The sequence below is a fragment of the Lepus europaeus genome, chromosome 12 (genome assembly GCF_033115175.1).
Source record: "Lepus europaeus isolate LE1 chromosome 12, mLepTim1.pri, whole genome shotgun sequence".
Classification (NCBI taxonomy): Eukaryota; Metazoa; Chordata; class Mammalia; order Lagomorpha; family Leporidae; genus Lepus; species Lepus europaeus.
The window spans coordinates 105,620,955-105,633,579 of NC_084838.1; the positions used below are offsets into that span (position 1 = coordinate 105,620,955).

The 12,625-nt window shown below is 38.0% G+C and overlaps 1 pseudogene; it reads left to right on the top strand.

Moving 5' to 3' along the window:
• Window positions 1-6,281: 6,281 nt before the first annotated feature.
• LOC133771102 (SRSF protein kinase 2-like) lies at window positions 6,282-8,581 on the top strand (annotated as a pseudogene).
• The last annotated feature ends 4,044 nt before the right edge of the window (window positions 8,582-12,625 follow it).

The following is a 12,625-nucleotide window of genomic DNA, read 5'->3' on the forward strand; positions in this document are numbered from 1 at the left end:
TTGATTTCTTCTATGACCCATTGTTCATTTAGGAGCATGTTGTTCAATCTCCATGTGTTTCATATGCTCTAGGGATTCCTGAGTTGCTAATTTCCTACTTCATTCCCCTATGGTCTGAGAAGCTTCATTGTATGATTCTAATTCTTTTGAATTTGCTGAGACTTGCTTTATGGCCTAGTGTGTGGTCAATCCTAGAGTGGGTTCCATGTACTGCTGAGAAAAATGTAGATTCTTTAATTGTAGGAGGAAAAGTTCTGTAGATATCTGTTAGATGCCTTTGGGCTATAGTGTCATTTAAATCTACTGTTTCCTTGCTGATCTTCTGTCCTTTTGATCTGTCTATTTCTGAGAGTGGAGTATTGAAGTTCCCCAGTTACTATTGTATTGGGGTCTAAGTCTCCCTTTAAGTCCCTTAACAAGTCTTTTAAATAAGCTGGTGGCCTGTAATTAGGTGCATATACATTGATAATCATTATATCTTCCTGTTGAATGGATCCCTTAATCATTATATAGTGCCCCTCTTTGTCTCTCTTAAGAGATTTTGTGTTAAAGTTTATGTTGTCCAATATTAAGATGGCTACGCCTACTCTTTTTTCATTTCTGTTGGTATGATATGGTATATCTTTTTCCAGCCTTTCACTTTCAGTCTGTATGTATCTTTGTTGGAAAGATGTGTTTCTTGTAAGTAGCAAATAGATGGGTGTTGTTCCTTAACCCAATCAGCCAATCTGTGTCTTTTAACTGGACAGTTCAGGCCATTAACATTCAATGTGACTATTGAGAAGGAGTAACTTTGCCCTGCCATTTGCCAAATATATTTTCTAATATATGCTTTGAACTTTCTGTGATCTTTTGCTGTGAGGTTTTCTTCCTTTACTTTCTTTCATATTGATGACCGTGTTTCTGTGTTTCTGTGTGTAACACATCTTTAAGCATCTTTTGCAGGGTTGGACGAGTGGCAACAAATTCTTTCAATTTCTGTTTGCTGTGAAAGGTCTTTATTTCACCTTCATTCACAAATGAGAGTTTTGCAGGATACAATATTCTGGGCTGGCAGTTTAAAGAAATTATGGGACATGCACTCTATAGAATACTATACAGCAGTCAAAAAAATGAAACCTGGCCATTTGCAACAAGATGGAGGAATCTGGAAAACATTATGCTGAGTGAAATAAGCCAGTCCCAAATTGACAAATATCATATGTTCTCCCTGATTGGCAACAACTAACTGAGCACCAAAGGGGAGACCTGTTGAAGTGAATTGGACACTATGAGAAACAATGACTTGATCAGCTCTTGTCCTGATTGTTGATGTACAATGCAACACTTTATCCATTATAGTATTTTTTTGTTCTAGTACTATTGGTTGAACTCTGTAATTAACACACAATTATTCTTACATGTTTAAATTTTAACTGAAAAATGATCCCTGTTAAATATAACAGTGGGAATAAGAGAGGGAGGAGATGTACAATTGGGGACATGCTCAATTGGACTTGCCCCAAATGGTAGAGATAGTAACCTGCCAGGGGATTCCAATACAATCCCATCAAGGTGGCATGTTCCAATGCCATCTCACTAGTCCAAGTGATCAATTTCAGCTCACAATTGATCACAGTGATAGGTCTAAGAGTCAAAGGGATCACACAAACAAGACTAGTGTCTGCTAATACTAACTGATAGAATCAAAAAGGGAGAGAAGGATCCAACATGGGAAGCAGGATACACAGCAGACTCATAGAATGGCAGATGTCCTAAATAGCACTCTGGCCTCAGAATCAGCCCTTAAGGCATTCGGATCTGGCTGAAGAGCCCATGAGAGTATTTTAGGCATGGAAAGCCAAGACACTCTGGAAAAGAAAAAAAAAATACCTAAATGAAAGATCTCTGTGAGTAAGATCCCAGTGGAAAGAACGGGGCCATCAAAGAAGGAAGTACCTTTCTCCGAAGGGAGGAGAGAACTTCCACTTTGACTATGAGCCTGTTGGAATAAGATTGAAGTCAGCGAACCCTAATGGCTTCCATAGCCTTGGCAACTCATGAATAGAGCCTAGGGTGATTACGGATGCCATGAACAAGAGTGTCAAATTGTTAAGTCAACAACAGGAGTCACTGTGTACTTACGACTCATGTGGGATCTGTCCTTAATGTGTTGTCCAATGTGAAGTAATGCTATAACTGGTACTGAAACAGTATTTTTACACTTTGTGTTTCTTTGTGGGTGCAAACTGATGAAATCTTTACTTAGTATATACTGAATTGATCTTCTGTATATAAAGATAATTGAAAATAAAAAAAACTTGGTGTTAAATTGGAAATTGCATAGAAAATTAATCAATTTTTTTAAAATATCATGTAGGATCTCTGTCCTTAATGTGCTGTACATTGTGATTTAATGCTATAACTAGTACTCCAACAGTATTTTTCACTTTGTGTTGCTATGTGGGTGCAAACTATTGAAATCTTTTGTTAATATATACTAAACTGATCTTCTGTATATAAAGAGAATTGAAAATGAATCTTGATGTGAATGGAAGGGGAGAGAGAGCGGGAAAGGGGACTGTTGTGGATGGGAAGGAAGTTATGGGGGGGGCATTGTAATCCATAAGCTGTACTCTGGAAACTTATATTCATTAAATAAAAGTTTAAAAAATAATTAAAAAATAAAAAACTCAATAGAATTAAAGAAATAACAAAAATTAGAGAATAATCAACAAAGCTGAAGCAAAAATCAATATTGATGACCAGTGGAGAAACAGAGCTTTTTTTTAAACAGTAAATATATGTGGTGCACTTTTTACCAAACTAATCAAAAAAAAAAAAGAGAGGGAGAAGATTCAAATTGATAAATTTAGAGATGAAAAAGGAATTGAAACAACACATACCACAAAAAAAATTATCAGAAATTTAAATGAAGAGCTGTATGTCAACAAATTGGGAAACTCAGAACAAAATCAGTAGATTATTGGACACATACAGTCTGCCAAAATTGAGTCATGAAGATATAAAAAACCAAATCAGACCAAAAAACAAAATGGAGACTGAATCAGTAATAACGACACTCCCAAAAAATAAAATCCCAGGACCAGATGGCTTCACTGCTGAATTCTACCAGACATTTAAAGAAGACCTAACTCCAATACTTCTCAAGCTGTTCAAAGCAACTGAAAGCAACGGAATCTTACCACATTCTTTCTATGCAGCCAGAATCACCTTAATCCCTAAATCTGAAAAAGATACAACACAGATAGAGAACTAGAGACCAATATCCCTGGTGAACATAGATGCAAAAATTCTCAACAACAGAGTAGCAAATTGAATCCAATAACACACATAAAAGATGATTCACTGGACCAAGTGGGATTTATCCTTGGTATGCATGGATGGTTCAACATTCCACAAACCAATCAATTTGATTCATCAAATTAATAAGCTGAAGAACAAAAACCATATGATAACCTCAATAGATACAGAGAAAGCATTTAATAAAATACAACACCCTTTAAGGATGAAACCCTTAAGCAAATTGGATATAGGAAAATACTCTGCCAGGATCTTATTGAATAGGGGAAAAATTGGGAGTGTTCCCACTAAGATTCACAACCAGACAAGAATTCCCACTCTCAAAATTGCTACACAATATAGTCCTCAAAGTTTTAAGGAGAGCCATTAGGTAAGAAAAGCAAGTTAAAAGTGTAGAAATTGAAAAGAAGCAATTCAAACTATTCTATTTGCAGATAATATGATTCTATGTATAGCCTGGAAGTTTGAGCCAGAACTACTAGGCAAGAAAAAAAAACCAAAGGGATAAAAACTATAGAGGAGAAATTCAAATTATTACTACAAGTATTCTACAAGTATTACTACAAATATTCTACAAGTACTACTTGTAGAAGGTATATTACAATACATTGGGGAACCAAAAGACTCCAGTAAGAGACTATTGGAACTCATGAAAGAGTTATGTAAAATTTCAGGATATAAAGTGGACATACAAAAATCAATAGCCTTTGTATACACAGACAATACCATCTCTGAGAGAGAACTTTTAAAATAAATCCCATTCACAATAGCTACAAAAAGAATTAAATACCTTGTAATAAATTTAGCCAAAGATGTCAAAGTTCTCTAATGGAAAAAAATCATCTATATTAATGGATTGGAAGAATCACTTCATCAAAATGTCCATACTACTGAAAACAATTCACAGATTCCATGTGATCTCTACCAACATATGAATAACATTCTTTTCAGATCTAGAAAAAAATGATGCTAAAATTCATATACCAACACAAGAGACCTTGAATAGCTAAAGCAATATAATATGCTACAAACAAAATGGGAGGCCTCACAATACCAGATTTGAAGACATGCTGCAGGGAAGTTATATTCAAAACAACCTGGTTCTGGCATAAACATAGATGTGTAGACCAATGGAACAGAATAGAAAGTCCAGAAACCAGTCCATGCATCTATAACCTACTTAAATTTGAGAATGGACCTAAAATCAATCCCTAGAGCAAGCAAAGTTTATTCAACAAACGAGGCTGGGAAAACTGGATTACCACATGCGGAAAAAGAAACATAACCCCTAGCTGACACCTTACATAAAAATCCACTGAAAAAGGATCAAAGTCCTAAATCTATGACCCAATGCCATCAAATCATTAGAGAATATTGGAGAAACTCTGCTCAATATTTTCATAGGCAAAGACTTCTTGGAAATGATCCCAGAAGCATAGTCCAGCAAATTTGAAATTGAGAACTGGAATTACATCAAGCTGAGATGCTTCTGCACTGCAAAAGAAAGAGCAAAGTGAATAGACAACTGTCAGAATGGGAGAAAATATTAGTAAACTATGTATCTGATAAAGGGTTAATATCCAGAATCTATAAGGAGCTCAAGACATTCTACAAAAACAAAACAAAGAATCCAGTTATGAAATAGGCAAAGGACTTGAACAGGCATTTTTCAAGAGTGAATATCAAAAGGCCAACAGATGTTTGAAAAAAAAATGTTCAGGATCACTAGCCATTATGGAATTGCAAATCAAAATGACAAGGCAGTTCACCTCACCCCAATTACATTGACTCTTACACAGAAATCAATAAACAACAAATGCTTCTGTGGATGTGAGAAAAAGGTATCCTAAATCACTGCTGGTGCTGATGTAAATTGATGCAGCCACTGTGGAAGACAGTACAGAGATATTTCAGAAATCTGAACATAGAGCAACCATTTGATCTGTCGATCCCCTTCCTGGGAATTTAACCAAAGCAGAAGAAATCAGAATTTGAAAGAGCTAACTGTACCCCCAAGTTCATTGCAGCTGAATTCATAATAGCTAACATATGTCCATCAACTGAAGACTGGATAAAGAAATTGTAATATATATATATATATATATATACACACACACACACACACACACACACTAAGGGAGTACTAATCAGCTGCAAACAAATGAAATCCTGTCTTTTGCAACAAAATGTATCCAACTGGAAACCATTATACTTAGTGAAATAAGCCAGCCCCCAAAAGAAATTTATCATATTCTGTGATCAAGGGTAGCTATTAGAGTACCTAAATGGTAATGTATAGGACTAAATTGACATTTTCAGATTTGATGATTGTTTACAGTCCTTGTCTCTTCTGTTGAGGAAGTGCTTTTTTCTTCATACTATTTGGTGAACCCTTTAGTTAGCTTAGGGTTAACCTTACGATAATTAAGTAAACTGAAAGTAGATCTTTCTTAAAATTAAGATTGGAAATGTTAGAGGGAGGAGGAAAAACAGTCGGAGCATGAGTGGGAGTGAAGGAACTATCACTATGTTCCTAAATCTGTATATATGAAATGCATGAAAATTTTGTAGCTTAAATAAAATTTTTAAGAAAAGAAATAGTAATAAAGAAGAAATAAAGTAAAAATAAATAAATGGCCTAAACTCTGTAAAGTCAATTTCTTTTGTCCTATTTTACTGGCAAGGTATCCATAAATTGACAAAGCCAAGTATCCTTACTCTGCTTGGTTTATTTTCTGGCTGGGTGAGAAAGCTGTAACCTGGTACCTGCATTCAATACCTCCTGGTCTCTTCAGAGTATGGATGAGTTCAGGACTAAAATTTTAGCCTCAAAGAGAAAGACATACTTAAATAGAAAGATGGTTTTCTGAAATCAGGAATAGAAATACTTCTTCCAATGAAGCCAGTGTTCCCTCCATCTTCCAGGCATTGTGCTTGCGGAACTCACTGTCCTCAACTGAGATTCTTTCCTAAAGATCATGCTAAAGGATGCTGGCAAGAGGGTGAAGAAATGAGTTGAAAATTTCATTGGAAATTCTTCATGTGCACAAGCTCTGAACCTGGGAGAAAGGCAGAAATGAGTACTCTACTCCTAGCTTAGCTGCCACCGCCACCACCTCCACCACATCTGCCAGACCCCACACCCCCTGAGCCAGAGGAAGAAATCCTGGGATCAGAGGATGAGAAGCAAGAGGATCCTGGGGACTACTAAGAAAGGTGCCAATCATCCAGTGAAAATTGGAGACCTCTTTAATGGCCATTGTCATGTTATTAGGAAGCCTGGATGGAGGCACTTCTCTACTGTCTGGCTGTGTTGAGATATGCAGAGGAAAAGATTTATTGCTATGAAAGTTGTAAAAAGTGTCCAGCATTATACAGAAACAGCCTTGAATGAAATAAAATTGCTCAAATGTGTTCAAGAAAGTATTCCCAGGGGCCAGCACCGTGGCTCACTTAGTTAATCCTCTGCCTGCGGTGCCGGCATCCCATATGGGCACCAGGTTCTAGTTGCTCCTCTTCCACTCAGCTCTCTGCTGTGGCCCAGGATGGCAGTGAAGGATGGCCCACGTGCTTGGGCCCTGCACCCACATGGGAGACTAGGAAGAATCACCTGGCTCCTGGCTTCAGATCAGCATAGTTCAAGCCATAGCAGACATTGGGGAGGGGGGTGAACCAATGGAGGGAAGACCTTTCTCTCTGTCTATCTCTCTCTCTTTCTCTGTGTGTAACTCCATCTGTCAAAAAAAAAGAGGAAGTATTCCCAGTGACCCACAGACATGATGGCTTAGCTCATCGATAACTTAAATATTTCAGGCATGAGTGGAACACATATATGCATAGTATTTGAAGTGCTTGGCCACCATCTCCTTGAGTGGGTCATCAAGTCCAACTATCAAGGCCTCTCAGTATGCTGTGTGAAGAGTATCATTTTACAGGTGCTTCGAGGATTAGATTATCTGCACGGTAAATGCAAGGTCATTCACATGGACATAAAGCCAGAAAACATTCTAATGTGTGTGGATGATTCCTATGTGACAAGAATGGCTGCCGAGTCCACTGAGTGGCAGAAAGCAGATGCTCCTCCTACTTTAGGGTCTGCAGTAAGTATGTCTCCACAGCAGAAACCTATAGGAAAAATGACTAAAAACCAAAAGAAAAAGCTGAAAAAGAAGCAGGAGAGGCAGGCGGAATTATTGGAGAAACACTTGCAGGAGATAGAAGAACTGGAGTGCGGAGCTGGAAGGAAAATAATAGAAGAAAACATCACCTCAGCTGTACCTTCCAATGAGCAAGATGGTGAATACTGCCCAGAAGTGCAACTAAAAGCTGCCGGATTGGAGGAGGCTGCCAAGGTGGTGACTGCGAAGGACAGCCATGAAGCTGAGGACCAAGGCGAGAAAGAAGATGCCGAGAAAGAAAACATTGAGAAAGATGAAGACTATGTTGAACTGGAACTTGCAAACCTAGATCCCAGATGGATAGAATCCCCGAAAACCAATGACCATATAGAGAATGGACCCTTCTCACTGGATCAGCAGCAGGAGGAGGAGGAAGATGATGAAGATGACTGCCCAAATCCCAATGAGTATAACTCTGATGAGCCAAATGCAGAAAGTGATTACACATATAGCAGCTCTCACGAATAGTTCAATGGTGAATTGCCAAATGGAATATAAAATTCCAGAGTCACAGCTTCCCAAGTTTTCTACTTCCCTGTTCTCAGGGTCCTAAGAACCTGTGGCCTGCAGCTCTGTCCTGTCAGAGGTATCACCACTAACCAAGCAAGAGGAAAGCAGTCCATCCCATAACAGAATCAGGACCGTTTCAGCCTCCAGTAATGGAGATTTGCCAAAAACAAAAACTCAGGCAGCTGACTTGTTGGTGAGCCCCCTAGATCCTCAGAAAGCAGATCAAATTAGAGTAAAAATTGTTAATCTGGGTAATGCTTGTTGGGTATATAAACACTTCACAGAAGACATCCAGACATGGTAGTATAGGTCCTTAGAGGTTTTGATAGGCACAGGTTACAGTACACCTGCTGACATTGGAGTACGGCATGCATGGAGAACTGTGGCACTTCACCAAGCTGAAGCCCTGGAGCCTGTTTGATGTACTTGTGGAAAGGTATGGCTGGCCCCATGAAGATGCTGCACAGTTCACAGATTTCCTGATCCCAAAGTTAGAAATGGTTCCAGAAAAGCAAGCCTCTGCTGGTGAATGCCTTTGGCATCTGTGGTTGAATTCTAACAAATTCTGCAAATATAGCATTCTGTGCTAGCAAATGCTTTCCAGTACATTGGACCTAAATGGTTACTCTCATTCTTTAACAGGATTGTGAGTGGGCTGGCTTCATCCTCAGACCTTCATTTTGCTTTGAGGTGCTATTGTTTGAGATTTTTCTTTTTGTGCACTGTGGTCCTGGGGAAGGGTAGTCTTTTGTCTTCAGCTAAGTAGTTCACTGCCCTCTTTCTTCTGGTCTCTAAGCATTGTTTCCTGTGCTGTGTGACATTCAGGTGTCATTGATTTGAATAAAAAATACTTTCCCATTTGTGTTTTGGCAGGTTTTGTAACTATTTATGAAGAAATATTTTAGCTGAGTACTCTATAACTTAAATCATAAGATATTACCAAGTTGGAACCAAGAAATAGCAAGGAAATGTACAATTTTACCTTCTGGCAAAGGGACATCATTCCTGTATTATAGTGTATGTAAATGCACTCTGTAAATGTTAACTTTCATTAGAAATGGGATGGGGACTCAAATGCAGAAAAGTTACCAAGTCTTGAGTGTTTTATAGCCTGAGCTGCATGTGGCAGATTTTAACTGCTCCAAGGCATTGTGCAGATTTTCATTCCATAACAGTCCTTTTATATTGGACTTGAAATGAAGTGGTTCTGGGTTACAAGACGCCATTCCCCATATGGCACTTTAAAGAGGGAAAAGACATGCTTCTCATTCTTTTTTTTTTTTTGACAGGCAGAGTGGACAGTGTGAGAGACAGAGAGAAAGGTCTTCCTTTTCTGTTGGTTCACCCCTCAATGGCTGCTGTGGCAAGTGCAGTGCACTGCAGCCGGTGCACTGCACTTATCCCAGCCAGGAGCCAGGTGCTTCCTCCTGGTCTCCCATGTGGGTGCAGGGCCCAAGCACTTGGGCCATCCTCCACTGCACTCCCAGGCCACAGCAGAGAGCTGGGCTGAAAGAGGAGCAACTGGGACAGAATCCGGCACCCTGACTGGGACTAGAACCCGGGGTGCTGGTGCCGCAGGTGGAGGATTAACCTATTGAGCCATGGCACTGGCTGACATGCTTATCATTCTAAAATATGCGTTATTATTTATTTAGCAGCCCTATTTGTATTTTTTTGCGTATTTCTGAAAGGACTTTTAAAGGTGATTTTCCTTTAAAAATGTGATGACCAGGTACCATGTGGTGTGCCTCCTCCAAACACTATTAGGTTAATTTAATGTCATAATCTATTATGATGTCATAAACCACCAATAGGATGCTAACATCAGTCATGTTATAAAAACCAGTGTGGTTTCGTAAACCAACATTATAGCTGGCTCCGTGAGTCACTTGGGTAATCCTCCATCTGCGGCGCCAGCACCCTGGGTTCTAGTCCCGGTTGGGGCCCCGGGTACTAGTCCCAGTTGCTCTTCTTCCAGTCCAGCTCTCTGCTGTGGTCAGGGAGGATAGCGGAGGATGGCCCAAGTGCTTGAGTCCATGCACCTGCAAGGGAGACCAGGAGGAAATACCTGGCTCCTGGCTTTGGATCAGCGCAGCACCAGCCATAGCGGCCATTAGGGGAGTGAACCAATGGAAGGAAGACGTTTCTCTCTGTCTCTCTCTCACTGTCTATAACTCTCTGTCTCTTTCTCTCACTAACTCTGCCTTGCAAAAAATAAAAAATAAATAGATAAACCAACATTATAACATAAAAACCTCGTGATATAATAAAGCTACCATTGGGATATCACAATCAATTATGATGTCACAACAATCATTGTGATGCCATAAAGCAGTACTATGGTCTAGTATATATATATATATATATATATATATATATATATATATATATATAAATTGTAGTGTCAAATCAATCATGGACTCATTAAAATTCTTACACCATAACCTATTATGCTGTCATAAAACTTCCATCATGAGGTTATAATCAATTGGGATATCATAAATGACACTGGCTGGACATGACATGAATTACCATTGTGATATCATCATCAACTGTGAATTCATAAACCAATATTTTGTTATCCTAAGCTTCCATTGTAATGCCATAAAACTACAAATATAATGTTATAATCAACTGTGATCTAATTAAAACCATTTTGATGTCAACAGATATCATGGCATGAAAAACCATGTTATAAATGACAAACCTATAATTTTTATGTCATAATTAATTGTGATTTCATAAAAATCTTTGAAATTTCCTAATCAACTAGGATGTGAGAATCCATTATTGTTATATCACATGTCTACCATAGTGATGTCATAATCAATTCATAAAAATCATTGTGATGTTATACATCTACCAATCTAAGTCATAATCAGTTTGTGTTGCCATAACCCACTATTGTGATATCATTAGTAATTGTTATGCCATATAAACCATTGGGATCTTGTATCAGTTGTGATGTCATAAATGACCATTGTCATGTTATAGCCAATTAGATGTCATAAAATAAACTGTGATGGAATAAACCAATATTGTGATGAAACAGAATACCATTGTGTTGTCATAAAACTACCATTGCTGTGTTATAATCAATTGTTATGCCATAAAATCTCTCATGTTAGCATAATCAACTGAGATACGAAAATCAATCATTGTTATGTCATAAACCAACCATTTGATGTCATAATCAATATGGAGTCTTTTTTTAAATTTAAGTTATACAAGTTTCATATATTTCATGTATGCAGGTTTAGAACAAAGTGGGGTTTTCCCTCCTCCCACCCACATTTCAAATCTTCCCTCCTTCCCGGGTTCCCATTCTTAATTTTTATGATGACCTATTATCAATTCACTTAGTTATCTTATAGTTAGCCTTACTCTAAGTAGAGGATTTCAGCAAATAGTGTAAAGATAAAGAATACAAAACAAAATAAAGCAAAACTGAAGATTGTTCATAAATGGAAGAAACCAGGGCTATAAGCAATCATCCATTCTCCAAATGACTATCTTGCTTGAATACATTACATTTCAGGTATTCTGTTAGTTGCATCAGATCAGGGAAAACATATGGAATTTCTTTTTTGTGGGGGACTTGCACATTTCACTAAGTATAATGATATACAGTGGGGATCATCTTGTTGCAAAATAAAGAGTTTCATTTTTTTTATTTGCTTTTACAGCTGAGTAGTACTCCATAATGCATATATATAATAATTTCTTTATTCAGTGCCTAGCTGATGGACATCTGTGTTGATTCCACATCTTAGCTATTGTGAATTGAGCTGCAATGAACTTGGGGTTACAGGTATCTCTTTCATGTACTAATCTTTTGGTTTGGTTAAATTGCCAAGTGTGGAATGGCAGGATAATGTGGAAGGTCTATACTCAGGTTTCTGAGTTATCTCCATACTGTCTTCCACAGTGGTTGCACCAGTTTACATTCCCATGAGCAGTGGATCAGAGTACCTTTTTTGCCACATCCTTGCCAGCATTTGTGGATTATTGTTTTCTGTATGAGAGCCATTCTAACTGGAGTGAGACGAAACCTCATTGTGGTTTTGATTTGCATTTCCCTGATGGCTGTGAACCTGAGCATTTTCCCAAGTGTCTGTTTCCCATCTAAATTTCCTCTCTTGAAAAACACCTGTGTATGTTCCTTGCCCATTTCTTTATTGGATTGTTTATTTTGTTGTTGTTGAATTCCTTGAGCTTTTTATATATTCTGGATGTTAACCCTTTATCAGTTGCACACTTTGCAAATATTTTCTCCCATTCTGTCAATTGCCTCTTTATTTTGCTGAGTGTTTCTTTGCAGGGCAGAAGCTTCTCAGCTTGATTTAATCCTATGTGTTGATTTTGGCTTTGATTGTGCTTCTGGGGTCTATCCAATAAGTCTCTGCCTATGCCAGTGACTTGCAGAGTTTCCTCACTGTTCAATAATAATTTGATGAAATTGGGTCATAGGCTTAATTCCTTTATCCATTTTGAGTGGATTTTTGTGTAGGGTGTAAAGTAGGGGTCCAATTTCCTACTTCTGCACTTGGAGGTCCAGTTTTTCCAGCATCATTTGTTAGAGACTGTCCCTGTACATGGATTGATTTTTGCTATTTTATTAAACATAATAACAT